Source organism: Lepisma saccharinum, chromosome 15 (genome assembly GCF_977018435.1).
Source record: "Lepisma saccharinum chromosome 15, izLepSacc3.1, whole genome shotgun sequence".
NCBI classification, from domain to species: domain Eukaryota; kingdom Metazoa; phylum Arthropoda; class Insecta; order Zygentoma; family Lepismatidae; genus Lepisma; species Lepisma saccharinum.
Window position 1 is genome coordinate 10,359,218 of NC_139243.1, and position 18,491 is coordinate 10,377,708.

The 18,491-nt window shown below is 39.0% G+C and overlaps 1 protein-coding gene across 2 annotated transcripts in view; it reads left to right on the forward strand.

The window, feature by feature from the left end:
- LOC145999577 (fatty acid synthase-like) overlaps positions 1-18,491 on the forward strand; it is a 138,624-nt gene that overhangs the window by 13,902 nt on the left and 106,231 nt on the right. The window contains exon 1 of one of the 2 annotated variants that reach the window (XM_083136601.1): positions 8,835-9,033. The exons of the other annotated variant lie outside the window; for it this stretch is intronic. The gene's annotated coding sequence lies outside the window, so the exon portion shown is untranslated. Of the gene's footprint in view, positions 1-8,834; positions 9,034-18,491 lie in introns of those variants that run through there. 2 annotated transcript variants of the gene reach the window in all.

Sequence of the window (18,491 nt, forward strand, 5' to 3'; positions counted from 1 at the left end):
ATGGATTTTGTGAGTTCACCGGTGTGTAAGTTTTTGTACGGCACGGTTAAGCTAGGGTTACAACTAAACGTTTAGTCCTGATGAGCATATCTGGCCATGAAATGGACTTAAAACAAGTTTGTACATGCTTATATCTCAATTTAAATGTTGATGTCATAAAATATGAAACAAATGTTAATATCAAAATATTCGATGTTTTGGGATAATTAAAAATCTTTACTGTTCACAACACATGTGCAGAAATATATGTATTACGTGTATATATCCTGTTCAACAGAGCTTTGAGACCGTAGCGACATGTGACTCTTGGAAACCAACCCTTAGAAGTAAATGCAACTTTTCGAACCGAAGCAACATAAGCTGGAAGTGTGGCTTGTCACTTGGACTGTACAGTTTTCTCAGGGAACTTTCAGACCGAAGCAACAAGTGACATGTGTCACTTGGAAGCAGACCCTCAGTAATCCATTCAACCTTTTGAACCAAAGTGCGACAACGAGCTAAACATGTCACTTGCATGTTACTCGGACTACACTGTTTTCTCAGTGGCGTGCATCGTGCCGCTTCGGTCTGTTGTTCTTACATGCACGGTGAATGTTTTGCTTTATACTGAAGGAGACTGCGTCACTTGTCATCTGTGACTTCAGTCTGAAAGCTCCTTCAATGGCGCGCATCATATTGCCTCGGTCTTGTTTGAGCATGCTTGGTGGATGTTTGCTTACAGACTGAAGGGGCCCATGTCACTTGTCACTTCAATGTGACACACCCACTGTCATGTGTTGCTTCGGTCTGAATATTTTCTATACTTAACAAGATTGTTAGCTACTTCATCAGAGATGAAGATTTAATTTAGTTTGTAAATCACAGAGAACAATTTGCAAGTACTGTTGTTGGAAAAAGGCAAGCCTCTAAATAGAAGGCTCCTTTTATAGGCCTCTGCAGTGGAATAAAGAAATGCTGTTGCGGCCTTGTAATAAGAAGGGATTTGAGGTATAATCCTCAGTGGAGGCAGAGTGCTTTAGATCTAATTTCAAGCTGTTGGTCCAGTCCAGATTTCTTAAATAGATTTTTTTTGCCATTTGTGGCCAGTCATATTTGCTCTGCTTCGCAAAGTCGTTGTTCTAGATGTTAACGACTAATTTAAATATAATTTTATATTTGACAGCAAGTCTATACATAATTGAACTATGATTATGTCATAGTTGATATATTAATATCAATTGAGCGTGCATATCAATTCCCATACAAACTTTATAGACCAGAAATGTATTTATAAGTGAAATTGCTGGGATCAGGGCATCGACTTGTAAGAAATAAATATACTGGGCTGTGGTCTACCAAGATTGAGAGCCATGGTAACAAGCAGCCAAAATACATCACTATTTGATCCGTGACCAGGTTTAGCGGCCATTTAACCAAATTTTACATGATGTACCGGAAAGCCAGAATACAAATATATTTTACTGAACACAAACTTTAATGTAAAGAGATTTGATACTAGATTTTCAAAAGGTAGAGCAGTATTTTTGTTACTTCGTGTACATGTTTGTATAACAAATTCAAGCATTGAAAATCATATCATAATATTAGGTTCTATTAAAAAAACATACAAAACTACTCTAGTTACGTGAATATGTTTATAGTACATAGATATATTTAATAAGCCTACCGAAATATGAAGATAACACTCAGAAAGAACCACCAGCTTTTTTAAAAACACTGTTTATGTCTAGCTACGAATTTCATATTGTAAATTGTATTTTATATTAGGAATGAGTGTTTATTTTATAGTAGGGATATAAACTAAAACCATGAAACAGGAAAAATACTGCCAACTCCTGTATTTTCATTGATTTGAGACACTTTTGAGAAAAAAGCCCAACCAAAAAAGCCGGGTTTTTCCGACCACTTCCAACTCTATTTCAGGCACATAATGTATACCCATTTTGAGAAATTTGAAGGCATAAAATGTTTGCTCCCCAAATTCAACACATATGTAAAGTTAAGTTCCGGACAAATTTAAAGAAGGAATAGACGAAAGGTAGTAAGAAAGTGAAAGAGCAAGTTATGAAAGAAGAAGAAGAAGAAGAAGAAGAAGAAGAAGAAAGCAAAGAACAGAGAAATAGATAAAAACAGAAAGAAAGAGAGAGACAAAGGCAATCAGATGACGAAACAGAGAAAGATTTTTCTTGTATGTACGCATTGCTTGCATTGTGGAATTATTTCTTTTGTAGTCTACGCAATGCCGGATCTACAAGCCGCAAAACCCCGCAGTGCGGGGGGGGGGGGGGTGGAGACAAGTAAGCCTTTAGGGAACCCTCAGCCATTGACATAGTAGAGGGTACGTATATGCATATGTAAAAAATTAACGTAGGTACTCAAGGGTACAGAAACGAATACAATATACGTGTAAAGGTAAAGTTCCCTGTGCATATAGCACAGTGCTATGAAGGCACATTTAGGGTATGTGGGCTCCACATATTTTTGATGTCGGCCATCTTGGAGGTGATGTGATCAGCACCATGCTGCGGCCGCCTTTACCCCCCAGGGTAAGCCCTAGAGCGGGTACGAAGCCGGAAAAATTCCGACCTTAGATCAGCCACTCCGAGTTTCCCGCGTGGCAGTGTGACTAAAATGAAATCAGGCTAGAATTTCAGTAGAAATGCAGTGCGACATGAGATCAAGAATTACACACATACATTGTATATGCATGTATATATGTATGTATATATATATGTATATATATATATGTGTGTGTGGGTGTGTGTGTGTGTGTAGCGATAGGTAGATAGAGGCGGCCTTTGGAATTATTTTGCGGGGGTGGGGGGGCAAGATTTGTAGATCCGGCACTGCAGTCTATGGTTGTTACAAGCATAAAAACAGTCTTTTGTTGAGACGTTTCAGGAGAACACACGCTCCCTTCATCAGACAATTATTTTTAGTCACGCAAAATTGGATAAAACTCAAGATAAATGTCTGATGAAGGGAGCGTGTGTTCTCCTGAAACGTCACAACAAAAGACTGTGTTTTTATGCTTGTAACAACCGTAGACTTCAAGAGAAATAACAGAGAAAGAACCGAGCCCTCCATCAATTGTCTACAGTTCCTGCTTTCAAAATTCTGACAATTAACACCTTCTAACAAAAAGAGGAGAAATTCGTTGTCATAAAATTTAAACAATATTTTAATACTAAATTATTTTGACGGAGACATCAAGCAACATGTAACTACCGTGCGTCCATTTCCTTGCGAGGCCGAGAGATCGGGAGAATTGTGGCGGGCGGCGCTAGCGGAGATGCTGACATTTTCAACCAGTAACGTCCCGCTTAAGTTTACCCTCCAAAGCTTCTTGCTTCGCTCGGAATCGCTTGGAGGTTTCGAATGTAGTACAACACTCTATCAAGATTACGTTGCAGGCTAAACCGTTAAAAATCAATGGTTTTCGTGAGCATTGTTTTCAATCTGAAAGCTCCAAGCTTGAGTTGTTCTTTCCTTCGCGACTACAGGTGCCCTGGACAGAGCTGTGAATGGAGTGAGGAGCAGACCTTGAACCAAGAGCGTGTTAATTTCATACTGTGTGAAAGAGTGTGGTTTTTGGTTACTTGCAGTGGTACTTCCTTGTGTAATTGCAGTGTGTGTGTATTGTGTGTAAGTGAGACGATTGAAATGCCAGATGCAAAGGTCACGTTAGAACAAAGATTTTTTTATGTATGATACTTACGAGAAAACAGACTCGTGTCGAGACGTGTGTAGGCAATTTGCACAGAAAATCCGTGGCGTTTCACCTCCAAGTAGAGACGTTCGACGTCTTGTCCTTACATTATGAGAAACTGGATCGTTAAATTTTAGAAAGACAATACAAGGGGAGAACTTGGAAAAATTACGGAAGAAGAACTTTTGCGTGTGAATCAAACTTTCATCAAACGATGCCAGGAATGTGTGAATGTAGGTGGACCTCACTTTGAACAACTCTTACAACACGTCTTGCAATATTAATACGAGGGCCACTATTTATATTTTGAGCCTTCGCAACACTGATTGAAGTTAAGCGCGATTTGACGTTTGCACGGAATCGTCTGGCATTATTGACCATAACGTACTTCAAATGTTTTGTCAATAGCTTGATTTGTGTTGTTTATGTTGCCTTGGAGATTGCGCGACAACAATAAAATGGAATTAACTCGTGAACATTTTCGTGCGATGATTTTTTACGATTTTCGACGTGGATTATCAAGACAAGAGTGCATCGATCAACTTACTTCCACATTTGGCGATGAAGCCCCATCCTTTGCCACTGTGAAACGCAGGTATAACGAATTTAATCGTGGCCGCCATTCGATCACCGACGAGATTCGCGAAGGTCGTCCAAAATCAGTTGTTGTTCAAGAAAACATTGATGCTGTGCAAATCCTAATACTGCAAGATCGGCATGTGACATACTGTGAGATTGAGGCAACCATAGGCATTAGTTCCACCAGCATATATAAAATATTACATGATCATTTAGCTGTGAGAAAGGTATGTTCTCGTTGGATCCCACACAATTTGACAAAAACTCAAAAAGACGCTCGCGTCAATTGGTGCAAACAAATGCTCAATAAATACAATCGTTGTGCTTCAAAAGACGTATATAAGATTGTAACAGGTGACGAATCATGGACATATGCATATGAGCCGGAACGTAAACAGCAGTCGACTGTATGGGTGTTTCAAGATGAACCCAATCCAACAAAAGTTGTTCGCGCTCGAAGCACATCGAAACAAATGGTTGCCTGTTTTTTCGGGAAAACTGGTCATGTGGCAACTGTGCCTTTAGAGGAACGTAGAACGGTCAACTCTGAATGATACACAACAATTTGTTTGCCAGAGGTCTTCGGTCAAATACGGAAAACAAACAAACGCCGTCGGATCATTCTTCATCAAGACAATGCCAGCTGTCACACATCTCGCCTAACAACCGACTTTATGAACAGTCAAAATATCGAATTGATGGGTCATCCGCCGTACAGTCCTAATTTGGCACCCAATGACTTCTTCTTGTTCCCGAATGTCAAGAATAAATTGCGTGGACAACGATTTTCGTCGGCGGAAGACGCCGTTGATACGTTCAAAAACCATATAATGAAGGTGTCTCAAGAAGATTGGAAAAACTGCTTTGACAAATGGTTCGAACGAATGCAAAAGTGTATTGACCATAAAGGAGAATACTTCGAAAAACAATAAAGCAGTTTTCAATGCCAAATTCCTGTTTTTTCATTGTTAGGCTCAAAATATAAATAGTGACCCTCGTATGCATATCTGCATGCTAAAGATATGTCCATAAAAATAAGCGGGACGTTATTGGTTATAAAATGTCGGCATCTCCGCTAGCGCCGCCCGCCACACTTCTCCCGATCTCTCGGCCTCGCAAGGAATTGGACGCACTGTACTAAGAGACTGTGTTTGACAGTACACATTTTAGAACAAAATGCACAGTAAAGTTTTTTTTGTTTTTCGTAGAAACAAGAAGTGCAAATCGCTTAGGGTAACCTCCTTTTCTAATGCAGCTAGAGATTACAAAGGCCGCTTCACTGCACAGATGTCAATTACCTTTATGTAACAAAGCGGAACCTGTTTTCCTCAATAGACAATTAATACCGTCTAACAAAAAGAGGAGAAATGAGTTTTGTCTGGTCATTAATCCTACGTGTTTTTTCTCACTCCAGTGACCTTAGGATTTGTTCAGTTTTAACAGGCCAAATGTCTTTTTCAGAATAATGTTTCTTTAAATGAACGATTAGAAAGTCAATAGTTTTAGTTCGATTTTCGTTTCCAGAGCGAATAGATTGGGCCCAAGGGATTGGGTCAAACTGGCCACGTCTGTTCAGTGTGGTCGATCAATTGCAAAATACACAAAGAGGTGTATTAGTTAATATAAGTTTCAGAGCAGTTCAAAGTCTGACCTAATTTGACACAGAAACAACATGGCCATCCTCGAAAATACATGAAAAAGTTGTAAGAAAATTTAATCGATCCTTTCTATATTAGTCTACAGTACACTGTTACGATATTTCGCTCATTAATTCTTGTAAAAGATGAAATGAAGAGGTGGAAATTTATTGTAACGGTATAACAATAGTTTCCATTGCAGTATCGTAGTTAGAAAAATAATGCGTTCTCGAAGTGTTGGGGGAAGGGGCGGATGAAGGGGTGGTATCTCCCAGCTAGGAAAAATTATGCAAATCATCCTCCCACCTGTCTGAATTTCGTCATGTTAAACCTTATAAGCACCCAGTGGCGGGGATTGGGTTTCAAAACTGGGGCGGGGGGGACAAGGTGGCAAAACTAGGAGGGCAAAGACAGTATATTTCCCTTTGTAGATAAGATTTAGCATAGTGCGGGGGCAAAAATGGCGAAAACTGGGGGGCATCTGCCCCCCCCTAATCGCCGCTACTGTTTAAAGCATCCCTCCAAGTAGCCCGAAGGCTCGATCAACACTCCGCAATCCAGCAATTTCCACTTCAAGTGCTGGATGTAAGGTCTAACCACCTTCTTGGTCGAGCCTCGCCCTTCGACTTATGACGTCACAAAAATTGCAGTGTATTAATGCTAAGAGCCCTAAAACCTAACAGCGAAACCATTTAGCGTGACGTCACAAGTCGAAGGGCGGGGATTCGTGTACTGCATTGGACCACTTTCGCTCCAAAATACTCGATCGAATCTCCCACGCTCGAGCGTGATACGCTCGATTGTACCGCACTCGTAGTGGAATGATTGACAACGTCCCGTATTTCAGAGCCTCTTAAGCAGCAGTGTCAACCTAAAACCTATGCATGGAAGGAAACCGCTCTATGCAATTACCATTCTAAATAATAATTTCGTATGTTATTATGTAAGACTCAAATACAATACACATGAAAAGCATGCAATATCTACAGACTGAAACGTAAAATGGATACACATGCTGACAGAGCTCCATAAGCAATAACAAATATCGTATCACAGTGCAACAAATACGTGTACATCATTGTTCACTTACCGAAAAGGATAATATGTAATATTCTGCGAAATAATAAAATGGAGTTATAACATTCAATCGAACATAATTTTAATGTGACAATAATCGTAGAAACATAAAATGTCACCCTTGGTAGTTTCAGCCCATAATCATCTATTTCATTTTCACATATCTCGGTAAGATATACAAAACTGCATTTTAACATGGAGATGATGACTATATTCACTTATTTTTCAATCTCATTTCGTCTTTTACTTCACAATCCATATTTGAGGACCCATTACCATAGAAAAATGACTGAAATACGTGTACTAATAGTGTTCGAGAGTTCGAGTGTATTCCACTTGTTCGAGCGTTTTTCGCTCGAGCGTAAGACCTATCGATTCTGCATGCCATCTTGCGTTGCCCGTGCACTATTTGCCGCTCGAGCAAAAAACGCTCATTGCAGCACTCTAGCTGGGATATAACTCGTTTTCTGAAATTTAAATAATAAAATCTCCTTTTCAAACTCATTGTAGCACTCCCATTAAAATAGCTATGAGTTAAAACTGGAGAGCAATTTCATTTTGCCAATATAGTAATGTAAAGAATTCACAAAATGATAGAAGTACAAGCTAAACTTACTAGTTTTTCATTCCTCCACCACAGACATCACATGTCTTTAAGCTCATCTAAGCACAGAGCAGAAGGATGGTAAACTTCTTACATTGCAAGTATATGCCATGCAACTTACTTTGACTAGAGTCAATTGGTGATAGGTTTTATATCACAATATTCTTATTCTTAGTCATTTGCCAATCATTACAAAATAATTTTGATTTTCCAATATATTTTAGTTATCAGAAACAGAGGAATTAAACCATTGCACGTTAGCAAATACATGAAAAAAACCTACGTTAAATAAACTAAATCAATCAATCAATCAGAAAAACAAGCTGTTATGTTCAGATTTTGATTCGATCGCCATGTGCATAGAAGCTGAAATAAAACATTGTCTAACTAGTGATATAAATGACACAACTTATGATCAATGGAATCGATTTAAGAGGACATGACTTATTCTCAAAATGATCGTGCAATTGTAGACAAAACACATAAAGCGAACTTTCATTTTTATAACTGAAGGAAGCCCAAATTCAATAACATTCCTGTTGGTTATCACCAGTTGCTGAAGTGGTTCAGCTTAATTATCAAGATATCACCACATTTTCTAGAGAAAATAACCAGCAAAGTATCGAATTCAAGTCCTGGTTTATTCAATTTCTGTAATTCCCCCAAAAGAAACTCCCTCAACTCAAGTAGTTCTGTTACAATCTTTCAAAGAATGTTAGAATTATGTACATTTAATTCATGAACAACACATTAGTCACTCAATGTTGACGGAAATATTTCACCGTTACATAAACAGCAGTCATATTTACACCAGCGCGTTCGATTTCACATTTTACTGTCTATTGGGGCAGGTCAGAACAATAATACAAGCACATCAATATTGTATTATAATGAGTACTTACCTTTTCTTACGCTGAGTTGATGCAAAAACGTTTAAATTCATGAAGTTCGTCACTGATTCCTGGTTTATCACACAAATGTAAACTTCATTCGCATTTGTGTACAAGCAGGAAATGTTTATAAATACTTTAGTGATTCATGCATGAACACGACTGGTGAAAAAGTACTATAATACAGTCTTCTTGACATATTTAGTTTTTTCCTCTTTAGTTTACGTATTAGTACATACTTCTGCTTTCCCCATGTCGTTGCTGCTAAACGCCTGGAGCATGTACCGAGTTGATATAATGTTAGCCTAGTTTTGCATTTCTTCATTCAGTCTCAGAACTGAAAAGTGAGCGCGTTCGATATTTCACGTTCGCTACCATCTGCAGCAACATGAACGTTTAGATCACACAGATCTTAGCATTCCAAGTGGCTTTTGAGCAAGGCAAAAAAAGTTATCACTGTTCGTTTTACAGTAGGCCTTTACGAGTGTTTCAACATAAATGAAAGTGAAATCGCTGAAGTAACTGTCGACTAAGAAGGTGAGTTGATTGTTATTCTGTCTACACGGCGGGTAAGACGTATCTTGTTGGGCAGCGCTGAACAGTCTGCTCGTGAGCACGTGGTACCTCTGGACCCTAGATAAATGTAAGTTCAAACTTGTTTTTGATTTCGTTCGTTTTGTCTCGGCATCATCCAACGAGTTGTTTTCATGGTCAAATTCGAATAATGTGTTCTACGGACTTTGATGCAGTGGCGTGCCAAGAAATTTTGTACGTGTGTTGATTGATTTAATTATCCCTGATTGTACGGTGGGATGCATAAGTATTGTTTGCCAAATTGTCCATGAGTATTTTCATTAATTTCTCATTCATCCTACGTGTTTCTAAGGACTAGAATTTTACGTATGCTGATGTCAACAGCTTGTTTGGTGTTTTGGTTCAATTCCTAATGCTCATATTGTCAAAAGCAGTGAGAATAAACATGGCGATGGACACTTTGCTCGGTAATACTTATGTACTACACTATACCATTAGTTTAACTGTAAAAAAGGTGAGGGGAAGTTATAAGGAAATCGCGAGGAAATGGAAGAAGTGTATATGGCCTTTATTAAGGTACAATCACGGCATTCGCTTGGAGTAAAAGACGAAAATCTAATTTAAAATATCAATCAGAATGTTAGGAAGTGAGATTCGAACCTACAACCTCAGGAATACGCCAACCATTAGGCCGTTATGACTACTTTTGAGTCATCAGTGCTGCATTTTATACTCTATACTTGCATATGATGTTCTTCTTCTTTTTTTAGACCGCATCGAATTTATTTTATGCAGTTTGCTTTGAGAGTTTCATCCTCACTTTTTTTCTTTTAGAAAAAAAAAGAGTTAACCTTTGAAAACTTCTGCATGTGCTTTTCTTCTTTTCAAATATTACTAAATTCACTCAAGGGATTTACTTGATCAAATGCATTTTGAATTTGCCAATATTCGACACCATAAGAAGTAGTATTGTCTGTTAAATATTACAGAAGGACATTTTCCATGGATCTCGATGATGAATAACTTGTTTGTGTTTTTGGTTACTTAACGTGTCTTCCTATTAAGGCCAATCACGGCAATGAGGATGAGTGATAATATGATGAAATGAATGAATGAAAGAAACAAGCACTATCCGTGACTCGAACTCGAGCTTTCGGAACCCTACATAAACGCACACATAAATACAGTAGGTTTTTGCTGCTGGTGCACCGTACAGTCACTTTATTAATAGGCAGTGATTGCTGCTACAACTGTTTCAAGTTGGTTGGTAGCTTTTTGGGGGTGGTAAATACTGTGCTGGTTGGGTTAGGCTTGTTGTTCTCTTAGAAGAAGAAGAATACGAAAAATGGTTGTAGCAGCAATACAGACTTCTTAATATGACAGAATAACCTTATTTGTTTTTTATATTGTCATTACTAGACCTCGCTTTTAACCTATTTTTCCGTTACAGGTATGTAAGAAATAATAAGTTATGTCAGCGTATCGTTAAAAAAACTCAACAACTGATGAAGTTGTATAGTGCCTAAAAAAACTATTTTGCTTGCTAGAACCTATTTTAGGTTTATGCGCCTAAATCAAGCCTTTTTTTTTAGGTTTTTATAGATTTATAAAGGTTTTACAGTATATTCATGTCACACAGGCATTTGCTTTGTATGGCCACGAAAACATTCAATGACGAACGTGTTTGAAACGTGCTCTCTGTCGATTTCCCTTCCTCCAAGTCCATGGTGATTTTTCAAAGCTCTAAACAAAACAAAATGTCTGGTGCCACTGTTACCTGTACAATCCAAAGTGGTCTGATCTGTGTGGTTTTTCTCACGTTTGCGTCACCTTGGTGCTTTGTGGTATTCACGCCTTGCAAACTAACATTTCAGCATTGAAGTTTGCACCACTGACTATCTTTTCGTTGAAAGATTATTCTCAGTAAATAAGATGATCCTCACAGACAAAATTGCGGAGTTTGACTGTGGATAACATGAAAAAAGATTGTTGTCTGTACGGCGAAGAGTGGATTTTAATAGCAAATTCCCAATGGTAAGTTCTGCCATCGCCATAGGGTTAAGCAACACACATAACGTTATACAAGATAGTGCGTATTTCAGGATATAGGTGTCCAATTTTCATTGCCGGTGACTATACACGTAATCAGCATTTCTCAGGAATTTTGAACTATTTTGAGTTACCTTGAACCTACTTCAGGATTTGCGAGCCTAACTTAAGGTTTTTCGAACCTATCTTAGGATTTTTAGAGCCTATTTGAGGAACCTAAAATCACACTTTTTAGAAACTAAAAATCCGAGGTCTAGTAATAACGAAAGAATACAGATATGACACATGTATTCTTCAAACGTTCTATTATAAACGGATAGGTACCCCTTCGTATTTTTCAGGAGTTCTAACCATAAACTTCAAAGCACCATTATTTGTGTCGATGTTCCAAACTGACTTTTATCTTTCCAGAAAAAAATAGACTCTGCATGTTCTGTGTACTTACGTGTGTGTGCGTACGTATAACTGTCAAATAATATATTAAACTAAACCCAATGGATCAACAGCCATGTATGGGTCAGAACTTACCACAGTGGCTTTTTCATTGGGCGACGCGTAGTCTCGAGTCTCGTGACAAGAGCCTCTTCAAGTAGCTCCAAGTTGTCTTTACTACGCTGAACCCTACATGGAATCGAACCCGGGATCGCTCGCAGGAAAAGTGAGAACCATTTGGCTACGCAGGGCTCATTTTATATATATATATATATATATATATATATATATATATATATATATATATATATATATATATGTGTGTGTGTGTGTCCCAGAAGTCTTTCCCTGATTACAAACTTTATTCATATCCACTTTATGCAAGGTAGAGATGTGAAAGTGGTGCCAAAATGTTGGAAAACTAACCAAGTTTATTGGTTGCAGGTTTCAGTAATGTGGCTGTAGTGTAGAAGTGTCAGTGCCCAGAAAACCGGAAATGTTCACAAATCAGGAAAAAAGCTCAGTATGTCCTCTGGTATCACGAGACCCGGTCACCAATAACAATATTTATTAGATGAAATTAATCAACCTGGGCAGTCGTAGTATATTAATTAATAGGGGAATAATTAATTATATTCCTAGATTATCTTTATGATGATTTATATTAAGAATTACTAATATGCTGCTCCATAGCGCAGAGGAACTTTCACATGTACATAATTCTTTCTTCTAGAATATCTGCCATCAATAAGTAGGTATTTTAAAAAAATGGAATGTATCTTCATTCCCAAATCCTGTCAAGTCCAAGAAACATTGTATGGAAAGATGCCACCCGATGTCAAGAGCATTAATTCCGGATTCCTTGGCTCTGACGCTGCTACACTACAGCCACATTACTGAAACCTGCAACAAATAAACTTGGTTAGTTTTCCAACATTTTGGCACCACTTTCACATCTCTACATTGCATATAGCGGATATGAATAAAGTTTGTAATCAGGGAGACTTCTGGGATATATATATATAGAGAGAGAGACTATATTCATTCCACATTTTCAATATAGGTGGGTAGCAATATCGGCGTGCCCAAGAAGGGTTGGAGGCATTGCCGTATTAAGAAAGGGTGTTTCTAAGGTTCAACCCCCCAGAAACTTCTGACATGTTGGATTAATGGAAATTCAGAAACCAAAATCTGTAATTCATTTTCAAAATTCTTTTCTAAGCATCACAAAAATACAAGGAGACAATGTTGAAATAATCGAGCTAGAATTTTCATACATTTGGAATTCTGAAACTTGAGCAAAACAGGATTTATTCTCTGAATCGCAGCCCACTTGCAACCCCTCCATTATCACTTCTGCTGTTCTCTTTCCAGTGTTGGTCACAAGGAATAGAGACTGAAAATTCCCTTATGATTGTCCCAAAATTCCCTTTCCAACTTTTAAATTCCTTGTTCGATAAAGTCGAAAATCCCCCTTGATAGGAGTTCGAACCTAGTATCTCCAGTTTCGTAGCGCATTACGTTCGCGATTGAGGTTACAATCCATGCACCAGGCTGTTTCCTTAACAAATAACTGGTTCCACACTTTTCAAAATTCCAAAAATTAATTTTTAGGGTCAAACAACAAATTTAAAGCTTTTTCTTGAAAGTATCTAAAATTTAATAACAAAGTATAATAATTGTGCATTAAAAAACAAAAAAAATTGTGCTGGATATTCACTCATCTGCTAGATTGAGTAAGCCTCCTCAAGGATATCACAATAATAATAATTATTATTACTATGGAATAAAATTGTTTTATTATTATGAAATTTTTAATAATTGTTGTATAATTATTGTTATTATTTCTATTATTCACATTTCTGGCGGCGCCCGTGGGAACAATTATGAATGAACCCCCTACGGCCATGGTTGGAGGGGGCAGAATTCCTGTAAAAAGATTGTCAAATGTAGAAAAATGTGGAAAAATTCAGAACTGGCTACTGAAACAAGCGGAACATAAGTCCCCGTTGCAAAAATCCTTGGCAAGTCACGGAAGCATACAGAGGGAAAGAAAAATGACTAGAAACAAATTAGCGGAGAAGCAGAGGGATTATATTTTCTAGGGGGACAGTCGAACTTAATATAGCCTACTCCAAAATACAATGCATTTTTTTTGTTTTGGTTCGAAGATAATTTTTATTTATTTTTGTTTGTTTCCTGGAGTGGAGAAGCCGCCCCTGTTTCAAAAGCGGCTGAGGTGATGAGGGGGTGCGATGTTTAAATATCTAAAACATCAAATATGCACGAGACCGCGCCCGCATAATTTTTCCTCCCGAGGGGGACAGAGTTACACTTCATATCTTTCCAGAAACTTATATTTTACCTTTATTATTGTTGTTGTTGTTACACAAATAATAAAATTGAAATTGAACTGAAAATACTTTGGCGTTGGTGTCAAGTTCAGGCTCGAGTGCACTATTTAAATAGAAATTGGATTCAACTTATATCAACATTTCGTTGATAAACAGTTCTTTCCATTTTCGCACCTTTCCACAATGCACAGATATCAGAGACTACTGCTGAGTGTTAATTTGTGTGCGTTGGGTAAAAGAAACTCGCTATGTAACCTGAAGCTTTACTATTTGGAAATAAAATCAAACTTAAGAAAAAATACGAAATAATGTAGTCAGTTTCATGTAATTACATGTATCAGGCTGCTTCCGTTTCATAGAAGTGTGCATAAACAACAACAACAGCTATCAGCTCGCGTTAAATAATTTCCCGGGCAACTACAATTTTTGTTGTTGGTCGATTTTGAGAATAGAGATAGAACAAGAAGGTGGAAAATAACTGTTTTCTATCAACAATGCTAATTTTTTTTAAAAAAGAAAACATGAAACAACTCACACTGAGCTGTAGTTATCGAAAACGCCACCGGAACAAACAAAAGTACAAACAATTCTCAACAACACAACAATGGTGATGAAAGACAACAGCCGTTGATATTTGTATGAGCGCAGCTACTACAGGAAAGTACATACATGCCTGTTACATACAATAATAGCGTTATCACTTCAATATCTTGCATTCTACGTTCAAAGTGACGACATTGTTTTAATAGCATAACGTAATATAACATTTCATTAGGTTGAAAATAAGTATTGAAAAGGGGGTGCTGAAGGGGGTGCGGAAGAAAATTAAGGGGTGCGCCCCTGGCGCCGCCCCTAAAAGCGGGGGAAACCCACATGCCCCCGATGGAACACTAGCAATGAGTGAGACGACACGACCTAGCAAATCCACTTTATGCACAGAAAGGCTAAAAGGGACTGTACCTACAGTGGGATCCGAACCACTGTGCAACGTTGCAGTCTCGCCTTGACTTCTGAATAAACTAGACTGTCTCGTTCTCGATTGAGTGATACCGAGAACAAGAATTAATATCGAAACTCTCGGTTTCGTGTGAAACTTCGGCCAATCGCCGTGGCGGAGTGGTCACGATAGCGTGCTACGGTGCAACGGGTCCCCAGTTCGAACCCCGGTCTGATCATGCATGTTCTTTGTGAGTGTCCCTTCCGCAATTTCAACGTATTATCCTCATCGGCGCGATTAGCCGAAAGTGTCAGAAAAGCGACGCTAAATAACAAAAATTTAATCAAAATCAAATCGTTCGAGATTTTTGGTATGATGTTTGAAATGTTTACGTAAGTCATATATTTTTTTTATAGTGATTTCAACCGCAATCTAAAATCGGCGATTGTAAAGAAAGGGTAAAGTGCTCTACTGTGCTTAACACCACGCCATGAAGGCGTATAGGAGGTGTGGGGGTAACGCCCCACACTTTCTTGATGTGATGTAATCAGCATCACGCCCCTGATCGGCCCCAGGGTTTCCCCCAGGTACCCATGTTATTCGACACTAGGTATGTGCCGGGGCCGCTTCCAACGTTAGAAAAGTTCCCGGATTTGAACCGGTCGGGGATCGAACCCGGGACCTTTAGCATGGTAGTCAGACGCGTTACCGACTTTTTTTTAAATTTTTTTTTAATTTTTTTAAAGGAAAGCCCCTAAGCGGAAGCTTCCCCCATCACACTTCATTTACTCATACCAGTTCACTCAAATTTCTCTTTCAGGACAGACAAACGTACATGTCCGAGCCGGGATTCGAACCCGGGACCCGTGGCGTAGTAGCACGATGTGCTAACCACTCCGCTACAGGGGCCGACCGACTGAGCCGCCGCATTGTTAAATTGAAAACTATGGAATGCTGAAAACAGAAGGATACTATGAAAGCATTCCATCGTTCCGTGGGCGTCATTCACGCATAAAAAAGTAAGGATATAGACATGCTTATGGATTAAAATATCCATAATGAACTGATTTCAGAGAATAATTAACTACTTTGTAGTGTCTGCCAACAATGAAAAAATGATGACACCCTGAATGCATGAAAAGCATCAACGAAAATGTGTTAGACGCGTGACGCTTTAAAAATGTAACATAGTTTGACTTCATTTGTCTCCGATATGGCGCTACACGTGCTAATGATTTTTGTTGATGAAATATGCAAATTATTTGAATTCGTAAACATTTAAATCTTAATGCAATTACAAGCAATAATAATTTACAGGTTAATTCATTTTGTTATTTACACGGACTAGGACCACTTTCCGTCATTCGCGTTTGTTCTTCGTGCCTACATCCTCTGTTCCGAATGATCTCGTTTTCTGTTTCATCGTGCCTTCTCTCTGTCATGTTTCTTTATATCTTTCTCTCCCGTACTCTGCATCTTTATTTTTCTTGCTAACTCTCTCTCTCTCTCTCTCTCTCTCTCTACTTGTTTTTCGTCTACCACTTCCCCTTCTCTTTGTGTCTGGTTTCACATCACTTTCTTTGTCTTTGCTCTCCTTTATCATAGCGTTTTGCATATCTTTTCTCTCTTTGTCCATTGAAACATTGCCTTTCCTTCTCTCCCTCCTTCTTTTCGTACCTTTCTCTCTCCTTCCACATCTTTGTCTCTCCTGCTCTTTCTCTGGCCTCCCACACCGTCTTCCATTGTCTCCTTTTCTCTCCTTTTCCTCTGCTACTCTCTTTATCTCTGTGTGCATGGTTTCTTCATATCCCTTTCTTTGTCCTTTCTCACGTTCTTAATCGTTTCTTGTATGTGTTTTCTCTATCTCTCTTGCTTGATAAACTATTGTTTCTAAACACATTGTTACTTAAGAATACATTCTTTTCATTTTGACCGCGCCTCCTGCTCCTCTTCAGGCAATTTTCTTGCAGGACCATGTTACATGCATCCTATGTTTTTGATTTATTGATTTGGTGTTTTAAGTCCACTTTTTGCACAGTAAGGCTAGTCGGGACTGGACCTACAGTGGGATCCGAACCACTATGTGCCTCCACCGGGTATCGAACCCAAGACCCCTTGATTACAAGGCGAGGACGCTACATCCTATGTTGATTGAATTGATTTGATTTATTTTACTGTCACTCAGAGGCGTGGCGTGCATATAACCGGTGTTACCGCAGGTAACAGCGAAATGTAAAGAAATTAAAAAGTTTTTTTCTCAATAAAATAACAACATTGTTAAATAAGTTAGCCGACAGCGTTGCAGTTGAGTGTATATTGCAGAGGACATTTTGTTCTGCAGCCGACAAGAGCGAAGAGACAGGCCATTCCGCTACCCTCAAGAGGCAACAAGAGGAAAGGGCGGCCGCCAATGCAAGGGAACAGCGGTGAAAGACTTGGAGGCAAGTGTGCTAGGGGGTTATTCATATGCCTGTTTAGGGGCCCTGTTGCCGCTGCGGCCTACCGGATCAGCAAGTGTTGTCACATTGGATTTTCAGAAAAGAACTAAATCCCGCCTAAAACGGGGATACTATTTCTCTGAAGCAACAAGAGCTAGACTGCAAAGCCAAAGCTGGATTTAACTACAACTGAGACCGTTTAGTAATGGACGAAAAGATAAGTACTTGATGCGATTCGTGATTTGGACAAACCTTACTCCAAAAAACTAAGTTGGCAACAGTAGCACGTACATCTGGACTTCCTCCTACCGCAGGAGGAGGGGAATTCTGTCGTCTCCTCGACGCAGAAACGTCAAACTGACCCGAATTTGTGGTTCTTCTTCTCCTTTCCACCTGTTTGCAAAGAAACAGAGATGGTTGACAAGGCTCGACTACTTACTATTCACTGGATTTTCGCGGTAACTCTCTCATGAGTGGTAGTTCTTTCTAGGAGTGGTTGTGGCTAAATATATAATTGAGCGGTTTGCAAAAAAAAAAGGCATGTTTTTTTTGGGGGGACGGTAGGCTGGAGATGATAACGCCTGATAGCCGGTAACACTTTTGAAAAAGTCACGCCACGCCACTGCTGTAACTTTTTGCTAATCGCGAAGATGAAGATGATGAAATTTATAAAAGGGCATTCACAAAGAACACCCATGCCAAGGCGGGAATTCGAACCCGAGACCTCTGCCGTCATAGCGCCCTGTGCTAACCATTCCGCCACGGAGACTGGCTACTTTTGATCTGGGATATCCAAAGTTATTCTCTGGAAAAAAAGTATCCAATTCTTCCCGTATACGGAAGAAGAGAGAATATTTCTTTCAGAACGCACGAAGACTAAGAATTAAGCCATATTCGTGGTTGCTCATGTGAAACATTTCAGTATCGTTTCGATATTGTTACTTTCCTCAGTGTTTCTTTCGAAACAGCGTTTCTCTGTACCCGTGTGCTACGTGCACTTTCACCCAAAACTCTCAATCCTTATATAACTTTCTCCGACAATCGGTTGGCAATAACCTAGACCTACATTCCACTACAGGACATTTCAGATACATCTTTTGCTAAGGGACAACTTGCTCCATCTTGTAGCAGATAAATCGACTAAGCAATCCGAAGTCGAGACTGTGTTCGGCCCGACATTTCTGCAAAAAGAACAAGTGCAGGAAAAGATGGCAAAATATAGACTGCCCCAAAAGAATACATGACCATCCT